Raw genomic sequence first — 16,125 nt, forward strand, 5'->3', positions numbered from 1 at the left:
ACTCTATACTTAGAAAAAATGTCTGTTAAAAATGCAGGCAAACAAAAGCTCTTTCACACCTAAAAGAATTCATCACCAGCAAGCAGAACTTCACTATAAAAAATGTTAAAGGGCCAGGTGAGGTGGCTCACGCCCGTAATCCCAGCACTTTGGGAGGTCGAGGCAGGTGGATCACCTGAGGTTGGGAGGTCCAGACCAGCCTGACCAACATGGAGGAAACCCCACGTCTACTAAAAATACAAAATTAGCCGGGCTTGGTGGCACAAGCCTGTAATCCCAGCTACTCAGGAGTCTGAGGCAGAAGAATCACTTGAACCTGGAAGGCAGAGATTTCAGTGACCCGAGATCGCACCATTGCACTACAGCCTGGGCAACAAGAGTGAAACTCCATCTAAAAAAAAAAAAAAGTTAAAGGAAGTTCTTCAATCAGAAGAAAAATGATACCAGATACCAGACAGAAATCTGCATCTACACAAAAGAATGAAGAGCACCAGAAATGGCAACTACGTGAATAATTACAGAGATACTGTCTCTTATTGTTTAAATCTCTTAAAAAGATAAGTGACTGCTTAAAGTAAAAATAACGATATATTCTGGGGTCTATAACATATGAAAGAGTAAAATGTGTGACAATAATAGCACAAAGCCTGGGAGGAAACAAATGCAAATATAATGTTATAAGGTGTTATACTATATGAAAAGTGATTTAATATCACTTTAAGATATACTGTGCTAAGTTAAAGATGTATACTGTAAACCATAAAGTAACCACTAAAAAACCATAGAAGAATCATAGCTGATAAGCTAACAACAGAGATAAAACAGAATAAAATATTCAGTTAATCTAAAATGAGGCAGAAAAAGAAAAAAAAGTGAAAAACAGTAGTGCGAACAAAACAAATTACAAGATGATAGATTTAAACCCAAACATTTCAATACTCATAGTATCATATAAATGTATATGATCTAAACACCTCAATTAACAGACAGAGGTTTTTCAAGATGGCTCACTAGAGACAATGGATGCCCGTTCTCAGATAAAAATGAACCAAGGTTACGGGTGAATAATCATGGCCCCAGTAAAATACTGAGAGAAGAGTGCAAGGGCCTATTAGAGAAATCACAAGAAAAAGTTGAGATGCAGAAAATAAATGAGGTTGGGCGCAGTGGATCATGTCTGTAATCCCAATCCTTTGGAAGGCAAAGGCAGGAGGAGTGCTTGAGCTCAGGAGTTTGAGACCAGCCTGGACAACATACAGGGACCTCATCTCTTCTAAAAGAGAAAAAGTTACCTGGCTGTGGTGGTGCATGCCAGCTACTTAGGAAGACGAAGTGGGAGGACTGCTTGAGCCCAGGAGGTCAAGGTTGCAGTGAGCAGTGATTGCTCCATGGCACTCCAGCCTGGGTGACAAGCAAGACCCTGTCTCTAAAACAAAAAAGAAAAGAAAAAAATGAAAGAAAAGAAAAATGAAGCAAAGTTATGGCAGATGTTGAACCCGGAGGAACTTGGAGTCCTATGGAAAAGGTAGGTGAGGGTATTGTTTGCTCCCCTCACTCCTGCAGCAAACTACTCTTTCCTGAATTATTGGACAGCCACTCTGCACTTGCAAGCTCTAGCACTGGTGTAGGCAGTGATTTGGGAACTTCTTGAGCGCTGAGCACCAGGCTACTAGCTCATGCAGGGTCACTGCCCTCAGTCCAGACCTTAGCTGAGATGGTAGGCACCATACTGGTTGTGCCCTCTTTGTGGGCCTCTGTCCTGCCCTGGACATCTCAGTCCCTGTGTCTCTGCATCACTGGACCCTCTGCAAAACATTTCCCAGCACCTTGGACTGTGGCAACCACAAAGGACTGGCAGGACCCAGGGAGCTGCAGGATTCTCAGAGGTCTAACCCTCAGTGCAAACTTCCTACAGGAAGAAAGAGTGCAGTGTGCCAAAGCACCCCTTGGGACTAAGGACACCAAAGCGTGTGTTTTCCTGTGCCTAAGAGCTCCTCACTTGTGAGTTGAAGGTGACTGCTCTTCTCCCAGTGGAGACGTGGGTGCAGCCAGATGGTACCAGTGCTTGCTAACAGATGTGGAGAGGGAGACTTCTTCCCCCTTACCCATTGCTCTGGATGCAACCACAGCTATTCTGGCAAAAGATTGGCATGGGTATGCCTATAGATGACCATTCCAATGTTATTAGGGGCAGCTGTACCTCCACTGAGGATGTACCCACCAGGCCTGGGCTTGCATGAATGGCTGACCCCTCCTCCTCTCTATAGGGAGTATCAGCATTCCTGCAGTGGAGATTAGGCAAGCTGCAAAACTGTCAGCTTGGGTCTGAGGGAAGAGGTTCCACCTTGAAGTCATTTACACAGACAGGTTTTGTACTGGTGTCTTCCACAGCCTTCAGCTACATTGCAGACTGGAGATAAATGACAGATTCTATCTGAACTGAAAGCAGGGGCCTCTGGACAGGGGTATGATAGGGATGTGGGTTGTTTTCCTGACTGCTCAGGATACGGAGTTGGTGCAGAATCCCTCCCCTCCACAGCTTGTCATCAATCCCATCAGGTCTGGTACTTGAATGGATCGTTGAGGTATCTGTGGGTGAATTTAGCAGTGCAGTACTGCCCAGCTTTGTCCCCACCTCAGGGGTGAGCAGAGAACTCAGAACACCTGGCATTCCACAGACCAGCCCACCAGCTGAGACAACAGAGTGCCCCTCCCGGAAAACAAAGATCAAAGCATACCAGTCAGCTTCTGCCACAATTGGCTCTTACCCATAAGTGCCACCTACTGATATGGAGGTTGAACTGCATAATCTTATTTAAAATGTGCTGATAGAGGCCAGGCATTGTGGCACATGCCCGTAATCCCAGCACTTTGGAAGGCTAAGGTGGGGGTGCTGCTTGGGCCCAGGAGTTCAAGACCAGCCTAGGCAACATGGCAAAAACCCCATCTCTGCTAAAAATACAAAAAGTAACCAGGTGTGGTGGCACGCACCTGTAGTCCCAGCTACACAGGAGGCTGAGGTGGGAGGATTGCTTGAGCCCAAGAGGTTGAGGCTGGAGTGAGCCAACATAATCCCACTGCACTCCAGCCTGAGTGACAGAGGGAGACCCTGTCTCAAAAGAAATGAATAGATGAATAAAAAATAAAAATCAAATGTGCTGACAGAAGTGCACAGTACTGGCAAATAAAATAAGTTCCTTAAGACCTCTGCAATTCTAGTCCCACTATGTGCAGTAAGCGTGTTTATATGCTCAGTATATCACTACTACAATCAGCATCTGAGAAAGCCACTGTACAAAGGCTATTTATAACCAAGAAACTCATAAGACTTGGGCCCCTGAAAGCACACAGAATCAAAGCCAAACAACCACACAATATACATTACAGTCACACCCTCAAGTGGGGAAAATGCTTTTTAAAAGTCCCAGTCAAGCAAAAGTAAATTAAAAAATAAGAAGTGACAGCTTCTCCAGATAAGAAGGAACCGGCATAAGTATTTTGGCAATATTAAAAAGCAGAGTGCTTCAACACCACCCAAAGGATCACACTAGCTTTATAGCAATGAATCCTAACCAAAATGAAAATTCTGAAATAACAGATAAAGAATTCAAAATATAGATTGTAATGAGATCCAAGAGAGGGCCAGGTGTGGTGGCTCATGCCTGTAATCCCAGCACTTTGGGAGACTGAGGCGGGCGGATCATGAGGTCAGGAGATCGGGACCATCCTAGCTAACACAGTGAAACCCCATTTCTACTAAAAATACAAAAAATTAGCTAGGCGTGGTGGTGGGTGCCTGTGGTACCAGCTACTTGGGAGGCTGAGGCAGGAGAATGGCATGAACCCAGGAGGCAGAGCTTGCAGTGAGCTGTGATCTTGCCACTGCACTCCAGCCTGGGCGACAGAGTGAGACTCCCTCTCAAAAAAAAAAAAAGAAAAAAAGAAAAAAGAAAAAGAAAAGAAAAAGAAAAAGAAAAAGAAAAGAAAAGAAATTCAAGAGAAAGAGAAAGAAAATTCAAGAAAACCAATACAAATAAATAAATAAAAAATTCAGAATATAAATGAGAAATTTACTAAAGAGATTTAACAACAACAAAAAAAAAAACTTCTGGAAATGAAAAATTCATTGAAGGAATTACAAAATACAGTTGAAAAGCTTTAACAATAGACTAGACCAAGCAGAAGAATTCCAGAGTTTGAAGACAGTTCTTTCAAATTAACCTTGTCAGACAAAAATAAAGAACAAAGAACTTTTAAAAATGTAAAAAGACTTGAAGAAATATGGGAGTATGTAAATCAACCAAATCTCAAAGTAATAGGTATTCTTGAGGGAGAAGAAGAAAAAGTAAAGCACTTGGAAAACCTATGAGAAAGTAATTCAGGAAACCTTCACTGGTCTTGCTAGAGATTCAGACATCCAGATACAAGAAACTCAAAGAACACTTGAGAGATACTTTGCAAGATGAACTTCATCAAGGTATATAATCATCAGGCTTTCCAAACTCATTATAAAAGGAGAAATACTAAAAGCAACAAGACAGAAGCATCTAATAACATATATATACACACACACACACACACGTGTGTATATATACACACAATACCATCAGATTTACAGCGGACTTCTCAGAAGAAACCTTACAAGCCAGAAGAAATAGGAGCCCTATTTTCTGTCTTCTTAAGAAAAACACTGCCAGCCAATAATTTCGTGTCCTGCTAAACTAAGTTTCATAAATGAAGGAGAAATAAAGTATTTCCCAGACAAGCAAACCCTAAAGGAATCCATCACCACCAGACTGGTTCTACAAGAAATGTTCAAAGGAGTTCTAAAGATGGAAATGAAAGGGTAACATTTACCATCATAAAAGCACATGAAAGTTTAAAACTCACAGATCTTATAAAGCGATTACACAATTGAGACTACAGGGCAACATTATAACTGGAACAAAACCTTACATATCAATACTAACCTTGAACTTAAATGGACTAAATTCTCCTCTTAAGAGATACAGTCTGGGGGAATGAATTTTTTTTAAAAAATCCAACCTTATGCAGTTTATAAGAAACTTACCTAATGAGTAAAAACATTCACAGACTCAAAGTAAAGGGGTGGGAAATATATTCTATGCAAACATAAATCAAAAACAAGCAGGAGTAACTATATGTACCTCAGATAAAACAGACTTTATAACAGGTAAAACGGTCAATCACAGTGAAAAAAGACCAAAAAAAGTCATTATATGATAAAGGGACCGATTAAACAAGATGTAACAATTCTAAATATATATGCACCCAACACCAGAGCACCCAAGTTCATAAAACAAATACTACTACACATAAGAAAATAGCGATACAATAACAGTGGGGGATGTCGAAACCCCACCTGACAGCACTAGACAGATCACTGAGGCAGAAATTCAATAAAGTAACACTAGACTTAAACTGGACTCAAGATCAAATAGACTAGTCGGGCTCATGCCTGTAATCCTAGCACTAGCACTTTGGGAGGCCAAGGTGGGTGGATCACCTCAGGTCAGGAGTTCGAGACCAGCCTGGCCAACATGGCGATACCCCATCTCTACTAAAAACACAAAAACTAGCCAGACATGGTGACACCTGCCGGTAATCCCAGCTACTTGGGAGGCTGAAGTAGGAGAATCACTTGAACCCAGGAGGCGGAAGTTGTAGTGAGCCGAGATCATACCACTGCACTCCAGCCTGGGCGACAGAGCGAGATCAAATACACTGAACAGACATTTATAGAACAGTCTACCTAACAACCACAGAATATTATCTGTGCATGGAACAGTCTCCAAAATATACCATATGCTAACCCACAAAGTAAGTCTCAATAAATTTTTAAAAATTGAAATCATAACAAATATCTTCTTGGACAACAGTGGAAGCAAGAATAGAAATCAATATGAAGATGTGCTCTCAAAACTAAACAAAAACACCTATTCTTGAATAATCTTTAGTTAAATGATTAAATTAAGGCAGAAAATATTTTAAAATTTTTAACAAGTGAAAATAGAGACACAACATATCAGAACCTGTGGGATACAGCAAAAGCAGTGCTGAAAGGGAAGTTTATGGGGTTAAATGCCTACATTAAGCAGAAAGGTCAGATGCAGTGGCTTACACCTGTAATCCCAGCATTTTGGGAAGCCAAGGCAGATGGATCACTTGAGATCAGGAGTTAGAGACCAGCATGCCCAACATGGTGAAATACCGTCTATACTAAAAATACAAAAATTATCTGGGCCTGGTGGCAGGTGCCTGTAATCCCAGCTATTCAGGAGCCTGAAGCAGGAGAATTGCTTGAAGTGGTGAGGCAGAGATTGCAGTGAGCCAAGATCGTGCCACTGCTCTCCAGCCTGGGGGACAGACCAAGATTTCATCTCAAACAAACAAACAAAACCAGATTGAAAGATTAGAAATATCTCAAGTTACAGCCCAATGTCACACCTCAAGGAACTAGAAAAACAAGGACAAACCAAACCCAAAGCTGGCAGAAGAAATAACAACGATAAGAGCAGAACTAAATGAAATAGAAACAAAAAAGAAAAAAGAAAAAGAAAGGATTAATGAAACAAAAGCTGGTTATTTGAAAAGGTAAACAAAATTGATAGATTGCTACTAGATTAACCAAGAAAAAAAGATAAAATTCAAATAAAGCACAATCAGAAATGATAAAGATGACGTTAAAACTGGTATCACAGAACTACAAAAGATCATCAGAAAGTACTATGAGCATCTCTACAGGAATCAACTGAAAAACCTAGAAGAAATGGGTAAAATCCTGGAAACATACAATCTCCCAATATTGAACCAGGAAGAAAAAAAAGTCCTAAACAGATGAATAGTAAGTCATGAAATTAAATCAGTAATTTTAAAAAAATCTCCCAATTTAAAAAAAGGCCCAAGACCAGATAGATTTATAGCTGAATTCTACCAGAGCTACAAAGAAGAACTGGTACCAATCTTACTGAAATTGTTCCAAAAAAAATAAGAAGGAGAGAATCCTTCCTAGCTCATTCTATGAATACAATATTGATTGCCCTGATACCAAAGTCAGGAAAGGAGAAAAAGAAAAGAAAGAACAGAACAGAAAGAAAGAACAGAACGGAAAGAAGAGGGAAGGAGAGACGGAGGCAGGGAAGGAGAGGGAAGGAGAGGAGAAAGGAAGTTAGGAAGGAGAGGAGGAAGGAAGGAGAGGAGGAAGGAAGGAAGGAGAGAAGGAAGGAGAGGAGGAAGGAGAGGAGGAAGGAGAGGAGGAATAAAGGAAGGAAGGAAGGAAGGCAACTACAGACCTATATCCCTAATGAACCTAGATGGAAAAATCCTCACCAAAATACTAGCAAACGAAATCCAACAGCACATTGGAAAGATGATACACCATGATCAAGTGGATTTAATACACCATGATCAAGTGGGTTTTATTCCGAGAATGCAATGATAGTTCAACATATGCAAATCAATAAATATGAATCACTAAACAGAATTAAAAACCAACACTGTATGATCATCTCAATAAGTACAGAAAAAGTATTTGATCAAATTTAGTATCCATTCATAGTTAAAAAAATTCAACAAACTAGGCATTGAAAGAACATACCTTAAAATAATAAAAAGCCATCTATGACAGACCAAGAGCCAACATTACACTGAACGAGGAAAATTTTAAAGCATTCCATGTAAGAACTGAAACAGAACAAGGAAGCCCATTTTTACCATTTTTATTCAACATAGTACTGGAAGTCCAAGCTAGAGCTGTCAGGCAACAGAAAGAAAGAAATAAAAGACACTCAAGTTGGAAAAGAAGAAGTCAAATTATCTGTTTGATGCAGATAAGACCTTATACCTAGAAAACCCTAAAGACTCCTTCAAAACACTCTTAGATTTGATAAATTAATAAAGTTGTAAGATACAAAAATCAATGAACAAAAATGAGTAGCATTTTTATACACCAATAATAATCAAGTTGAAAATCAAGTCAAGAAGGCAATTCCATTTACAATAGCTACAAAATACACACACACACACACACACACCCCTAGGAATACATTTAATCAAGGAAATGAAACATCTCTACAAGAAGAACTATAAACCATTGATGAAAGAAATCATAAGGACAGAAACAAATGGAAAAATACCTTATGCTCATGGATTGAAAGAATCAGTATCATTAAAATGACCATACTGCCCAAAGCAATCTACAGATTCAGTGCAATTTCTATCAACTTACTAAGGTCATTTTTCACAGATTTAGAAAAAACAATTCCAAAATTCATATGCAACCCAAAAAAAGACAAAGTAGCCAAAGCTATCCTAAGTAAAAAGAACCAAGTTGGAAACATCACATTACTTGACTTCAAATTATACTACAAGGCTATAGTAACCAAAACAGCATTGTACTGGTATAAAAAAAGACACATAGATCAATTGAACAGAATAGAGAACCCAGAAATAAGGCCACATATCTACAACCAACTGATCTTTGACAAAGTTGACAAAAACATACACTGGGGGGAAATGACACTATTTAATAAATGGTGCTTGGAAACTGGATAGCCATATACAGAAGAATAAAATTGAACCCGTTTATCTTACCATATACAAAAATTAACTCAAGATGGACTAAAGGCTTAAGCATAGGACTTGAAACTATGAAAATCCTAGGAAAAAAAAAACCTGGGAAAAACTCTTCTGGACATTGACCTAGGCAAATAATTTATGACTATGTCCTCAAAAGCAAATGAAACAAAAACAAAAATAAACAAATGGGACTTAATTGAACTAAAAAGCTTCTGCACAGCAAAATAAACAATCAACAGAGTACACAGACAACCTACAAAATGGGAGAGAATATTCATAAACTATGCATCCAACAAAGGGCTAATATCCAGAATCTACAAGGAACTCAAATAGGTCAACAAGAAAAAAACAAATAACCCTATTAAAAAGTGAGCAAAGGATGTGGACAGACAGTTCTCAAAAGAAGACATACAAGCAGCCAACAAACATATGAAATAATGCTCACCATTACTAATCATCATAGAAATGCAAATTTAAACCACAGTGAGATACCATCTTATACCATTCAGAATGGCTATTACTAAAAGTCAAAAACAATATATGTTGGTGAGAAGGTGGAGAAAGAAAATGCTATACACTGTTGATAAGAATGTAAATTAGTACAGCCTCTAAGAAAAACAGTATGGAGAGTTCTCAAAGAGCTAAAAGTAGAACTACCCTATAATCCAGAAATCCTACTAGTGTCTGCCCCCAAAAAAAGAAATTCTTACGTAAAAGACACCTGCACTTGAATGTTTATCGCAGCACTGTTCACAATAGCAAAGTCATGGAATCAATCTAAATGTCCATCAATGGATGACTGAATAAAGAAAATGTAGGATATATACACCATGGAATACTACTCTGCTATAAAAAAAAAAGAATGAAATCATGTATTGTACAGCAATGTGTATAGAAAAACTGGAGGCCAAGACCCTAACTGAAATAAATGCATGTTCTTACATATAAGTGGAAGGTAAATAATGGGTACACAGGGACATAGGGAATAGAATAATCAACACTGGAGACTCCAAAAGGTGAGAAGGCATGACAGTTGAAAAATTACCTATTAGGTACAATGTTCACTATTTGGGCAATGGGTACACTAAAAACCCAGACTTTATCACTATGCAATATATCCACTTAACAAAACTGCGTGTGTACCTGCTAAATCTATAAAAATTTAAAAAGTTATTTTAAGGCAGATATTGTCAGATTTGGATAAGGTAAATAAGACTCAACATGGCTGGGCGCGGTGGCTTACACCTGTAATCCCAGCACTTTGGGAGGCCGAGGCAGGCGTATCACGAGGTCAGGATATCAAGACCATCCTGGCTAACACGGTGAAACCCCGTCTCTATCAAAAATACAAAAAATTAGCCGGGCGTAGTGGCGGGTGCCTCTAGTCCCAGCTACTCGGGAGGCTGAGGCAGGAAAATGGCGTGAACCCGGGAGGCGGAGCTTGCAGGGCGCCAAGATCGCGCCACTACACTCTAGCCTGGGCGACAGCGAGACTCCGCCTCAGGAAAAAAAAAAAAAAAAAATCTGAGATACATACACAGGAAATTACAAAACATTATTGAAAGAAATTAGAGAAGATCTAAATAAAGATACATTTCATAATGGATTAAAAGATTTACTATTATTAAGATGACAATATTCCCCTGATCTATAGAGTCAACACAATCCTTATCAAAATATCACTTAAGTTTTTGCAGAAATAGACAAGCTGATCTTAAAATTAATGTAGAAATTCAAGTAACTCAGAATAACCAAAGCAATCAGGAAAAAAACTAAATTGGAGGACTCACCCTTTCTCATTTGAAACTTACTACAAAGCTACTGTAATAAAGACAGTATGGTCATGAAACAGAACAGATATATACATCAGTAGAATGGAATTAACAGTGTAGAAAGAATCCCTTACATTTACAGTCTGTTGATTTTTTTGTTAAGACAGTGTCTTGCCTTGTTACTCAGGCTGGAGTACAGAGGGACTGTCATAGTTCACTGCAACACCACACTTTGAGCTCAAGAATTCCTCCCACCTCAGCCTCCCGAGCAGCTGGGACTATGGGCACATGCCATCCCACTCAGTTTACAGTGAGTTTTTTTTTTTTTTTTTTTTTGAAACAGGGTCTCACTTTGTTGCCCAGGCTAGGGTGCAGTGGCATAATCATGACTCGCTGCTGCCTTAATCTCCTAGGCTCAAGCAATCCTCCTGCCTCAGCCTCCTGAGTAGCTGGGACTACTGATGTGTGTCACCACACCTGGCCAATTTATTTATTTATTTTTTAAGACAGGGTCTCGGCCTGGCACGGTGGCTCACGCCTGTAATCCCACCACTTTGGGAGGCCAAGGCGGGTGGATCACCTAAGGTCGGGAGTTCAAGACCAGCCTGACCAACATGGAGAAACCCCATCTCTACTAAAAATACAAAATTAGCCAGGCATGGTGGTGCATGCCTGTAATCCCAGCTACTAGGGAGGCTGAGGCAGGAGAATCGCTTGAACCCGGGAGGTGGAGATTGCGGTGAGCCGAGATCATACCATTGCACTCCAGCGTGGGCAAAAAGAGCGAAACTCCGTCTCAAAAAAAAAAAAAAAAAAAAAAAAAGACCGGGTCTCACTCTGTTGCCCAGCCTGGAGTGCAATGGCACAATCATGGCTGCAGCTTCGACCTCCCAGGCTTAAGCAATTCTCCCACCTCAGGCTCCCAAGTACCACAGGTGGTACCACAAGCACACAACACCATGCCTGGCTATTTTGTTGCTGTTTTTTATTTTTTGCAGAGACAGAGTCTCCCTATGTTGCCCAGGCTGGTCTCAAACTCCTGGGCTCAAGCTATTCTCCTGCCTCGCCCCCTCAAAGTGCTGGGATTACAGGTGTGAGCCACCACACCTGGCCCAGTCAGTTGATTTTTAATGAAGTTGCCAAGACCATTCAATGAGTAAAAGGATAGAATATTCACAAATGGTGCTGAGACAACTATATAGCTACATGTAAAAGAATGTAGGAAGTTAGACCCTTTTTCACACCATATAAAAAAAAACAAGATATATGCATAAATATAAAAGCTAAAGCTATAAAAAAAAGTTAGAAGAAAAATGAGTAAATATTTTTACCTTGGTTCAAATGATGGTTTTTTAGATGCATCACCAAAAGCATAAGCAACCAAAGAGAAATTAAACAAATCATACCATCAAAATAAAAAACTTGTGTTCATCAAAGGATACTTCCAAGAAAATGAATAAACAGCCCACAGAATTGGAGAAAATACTAGCAAATCATATGTCAGGTAAGGGTCTAGTATCCAGAATGTATAAGAAACTGTTACAACTCAATGATAAAAAGATAAATAACAAATTAAAAGTGGGCAAATTGTCTGAATAGACATTTCCATGAAGTATAAATGGCCAAGAAGCACATGAAAAGGTGCTCAACATCATTAGCCATTAGCGAAATGAAAATCAAAACCACAATGAGATATTTCAAAACTACTAGGATTGCACTATATATGTATGTATATATGTATGTGTGTATATATACATACACATACATATAAAGACAGACAACAACAAGTGTTGGTGAGGATGTGGAGGAACTTGGACTTTTGTACATTGCTGGTGGGAATGTAAAATGGTACAGCTTTGGAAAATAGTCTGGCATTTCCTCAATAGGTTAAACATAGAGTTACTATATGATCCAGTTATTCTAATCCTAGGTATATACTCAGGCCAAATGAAAACATTAATCTACACAAACACTTGTACACAAATGTTCAGAGCAACATTATTCACAACTGCCAGAAAAAAGGAAACAATTCAAATGACCATCAACTGATGAATGGATTAATAAACTGTTGTATATCCAGTCAGTAGAACATTATTTAGCAATAAGGATGAAATTATCATACACACTTCAACATAGATCAACCTTGAAAGCATTATGCTAAGTGAAAGAAACCACCACAAAAAAAAACACATTATATGATTTCGTTTATATGAAATGTCCGGAATAGATAAATCTATAGTGACAAAGTAAATTAGCGGTTGCCAAGGACTGGGGTTGGAATGGGGACTGACTGCTATGGGGAGTGACTGCTAATGAGCATAGAATATTATTTTGGGGTGATAAAAATGTTCTAAACTTGATTATAGAAATGAGACACGATAGTTCCCTTGACCCACTTCGTGGGTGGGAATGAAAGTGGCTCGTTTCACTTAGCCCGCCACTAGCCACTCCTTGCGAGACAGTGTGCGCGAGCAAGCGAGTGTGGGAACTGGAGGGAGTGAACGCTGAAACTGGCCAGTCACTCCTCTCTGGCGGGAGCAGGCTCTGTGCGGGCCCTACAGCAGCATCCAAGCCCCTGTCCTCTTGGCACCCGAGCTCTTCCAGGAAGAATTAGGTCACCCAACCGGATTGAAGGGTAGTTATGTGGAAGAATTTATTGGGTAATGGCTCTCAGCAGGATGGGAGTTGGAAAGGGGATGGTGCGGGAAGAAAGTGATTTTTGCCTGAAGCCACACTATCTGAAGTTAGTTGCCTATTTGTAGTCTCTGACACTCAGTTGCTGCTTCTCCGCTTGCTGCGCATATACCCGGCGCTCAGCCGTTTGTGTTGCTCTGCCAGCTGAAGTCTTTTATATATGCGCACAGGATAGGGGCATGGCAGGCCAAAAAGCAACATTTGAGTACAAAAATGGGGTCAGCTGTTTTCACACATGGCTGTGGTTCCAGGTTTAAGGGTGCGGTTTAGCCAGGAGCCAAGCCATTCTGTATCATTTCACCCCTCTGAAGAGGCACATCTAACTGCCATTAGAATATGGACAACGACCGGTCTTTCCTTTCCTCCCAGAAGTCCACCCAAGGATCCCCAGCGAAAGGGAGCCATAGTCCGAGTCTCTGGCTGCCTGCCTGTTTGGAGCTTTGATGGCCTCTAGATGAGAGAAAAAACAAGCTTTACAAGGCCAAATATGCATGCATCAAACATGTATTATACAAGGAAAGAATCTAGTGTGAAATATTACAGAAATAAAAAGTGAAATATGCTAGTAACATTGTACCCCAAGCTCTCACCCTGGTGAAAGAAATTAAACCTTGTATGAGAGCAGTTAAACTTTGAGAGATAACTGCTCTTGTCACGTCTGTGGCAGTTAACAGGTGAACCCTAGGAATTCTGGGGTCTGTGGGCTTGCATGGTGGTCATTAAAGCTTCTTCCTCTTTCTTGTGTCTAAATGACCAAGCTGCCACTTTCAGGAGGTCCCCTAAAATGCTACCTGGTCCCAGGGTGCCTTTCTAAGTTTAAACTGGAGGTGGTCAAGTTTATTGGTTGCCCATTCTGAAAGAGAGGGAATTTGGTGTCTCTCATTCCCTTTCTTCTTTCAGTGAAATCTTGGGGTGTGAGGGAGAAAGAAAGCAGGCATTCCCCCTTTCTCTTCTTTTTGTCTCAATCTCGGCAACCTTGGCAGGTGCCACCCATGCATGCCAATGAGGCTTGCACCCAGAAGCAGGGAGGGCCTAGAAAATAAGAATTACCCACACTCATCTGTGCCTCTACCTCCCCTACTGTCGACCTTTGAGCTCCCTTGGTCTCATTTATGCCGTGTAGCATGGCCTCCTTCCAGGAAGCAGGGGGTTAATTGGCAGGAATCGGTCCTGCCCAGTTATTTACACTGGGCCTGTTGCGTGGCTTTTGTTCCCTCAGATCTGGTTTTCCTTTCTAGGGCCTCAACCTCAAGTTTAGAAACAAGTTTTAGATCTCCCCCCCGCCCCCCCCCCCCCACAAATGGTATTTCAGAGGCTGCATGGATGGATTCATTTAAATGTAAGTCCAAGAGGACTTTGCCAAATTATCAGCCAGGAGGGGTTGCTCCTCTGTTGCCTCCCTGTCATAAACAAAGTTGAGGTAGGAAAAGAATCCTCTCGCTTAGAAAAGAAAAAAAGCTTGAATTACCTAAGTTGGGGGGACCTGGGGGAAGGGTCTCTTGCTCTGTTGAAATGGGTTTCTTTAATCACTGTATCCCTCCTCTGGTTCAGACCGGCTAGACCTCGGTGAAAGGAAACAGCCAACATTCCTTTTACCTAAAGGAAAGAGAGAGGTGGCAGGGTCTTGGAAAAGACACAAATTCGACAGTTCCTCATTTTAACTCACTCTTTTTCATATCCTGGACAGGCCCCCATATGAGACAGCACTGTTCCCTTCACCTTAACCCCCTTCGTGGGCGGGAACCTGGCTGCAGAGCGTGCGAGTGCGGGAACCGGAGCTAACAAATGCTGGAACCGGCCAGTCACCCCTCTCTGGCGGGAATAGGCTCTGTACGGGCTTCACAGCGGCGTCCAAGCCCTGCCCTCTCGGCACCCGGGTGCCTGTCCGGCGTCCAGGAAGAATTAAGTCACATGAACGGATTGAAGAGTAGTGTATGCGGAGGATTTGATTGAGTGGTGGCTCCTGGTGGGATGGAAACTGGAAAGTAGATGGTGAGAGAGGATCATCTTTCCCGGAAGCCGCACCGTCTGAAGTTAGCTGCGTCTACCTCTAGTCTTCAACACTCCGTTGCTGCTTCTCTGCTCACCGCTCAGCCGCTTGTGTTGATCTGCCGGCTGAAGTCTTTTTTATGGCCACAGGATAGGGGCGTGGCAGGCCAAAAAAGCAACATTTGCGCAGAAAAACAGGGTCAGCTGTTTTCAAGGCCGTGATTCCAGGCTTAAGGGTAGGGTTTAGCTGGGAGCCCAGCCGTTCTGTATCAGTGATAGTTGCACAACTATAAATATACTAACAACTATTAAATTGTGTACTTTAAGTTAACTGTGTGATATATGAATTATATCTAAGTAATTTTTTTTAAAATATGCATATACCTTAGTCTAGCTATTCCAGGTCTAGTAATATATACTACAGTGATAGTAGCATAAAGATATAATATGTGGTTTATAATAATAAATATAATAAAATAAATAATAAATATAATAATAAAAATAATAAATATTGGAAATACTTAATCTTGCAAATGCATGATCAGTAAGGTAGTGGAGGCAACTAGGTTTCCCAGGAGCTCCAGGCTTCTCAATTTCTGAGTAGCAATCTCAAGGAAGTACATACTCTGACTGAAACTGTTTATGTTACAGACCTACTCTTTAGACCAATCACTGTTCCCATAGAGATAGCTCATTATGATTTGAGGAGTCAGAATCATGTGCCCACTGCTGAAATCAGGAATTCAGGGTCCTGGGACAGACATCCGTGCCACCCACCTAATGTTTTCTGGAAGTTTGACTTTAAAAGGAAGAAGAGAGCAAGAGATCAATATAGCTAGAGTGTGGAGATGAGGTGTTTTCTTTAGAATAGACGTGACTTGAACATGTTTAAATGCTTGTGCAGAGTAGCCAATATAGAGGGAGCAGTTAAAGACACAAAAGAAATGGAACATTTCTAATCAATACATCTCACGAAATTATTATTTCCCACTACGCCTCAGAAAATTATATTCAATAAAGGAATTTGTTTCTGGATCCTTGGAGGATTAACTTTGCTCTTCATGCTTAGGCA

At 40.7% G+C, this 16,125-nt stretch overlaps 1 long non-coding RNA gene across 3 annotated transcripts in view; it reads right to left on the reverse strand.

Moving 5' to 3' along the window:
- The window catches only part of LOC139361765 (uncharacterized), a 120,480-nt gene extending 104,973 nt beyond the window's left edge, over nt 1–15,507 (reverse strand). For 2 of the 3 annotated variants that reach the window (XR_011619385.1, XR_011619383.1), the window contains exon 1: nt 14,533–14,709. This is a non-coding gene — a long non-coding RNA (uncharacterized lncRNA). Of the gene's footprint in view, nt 1–14,532; nt 14,710–14,730 lie in introns of those variants that run through there. The other variant, XR_011619384.1, reaches the window with a different exon arrangement.
- Between the last annotated feature and the right edge of the window lie 618 nt (nt 15,508–16,125).

Source organism: Macaca nemestrina, chromosome 2 (genome assembly GCF_043159975.1).
Source record: "Macaca nemestrina isolate mMacNem1 chromosome 2, mMacNem.hap1, whole genome shotgun sequence".
In the NCBI taxonomy this organism is placed as follows: domain Eukaryota; kingdom Metazoa; phylum Chordata; class Mammalia; order Primates; family Cercopithecidae; genus Macaca; species Macaca nemestrina.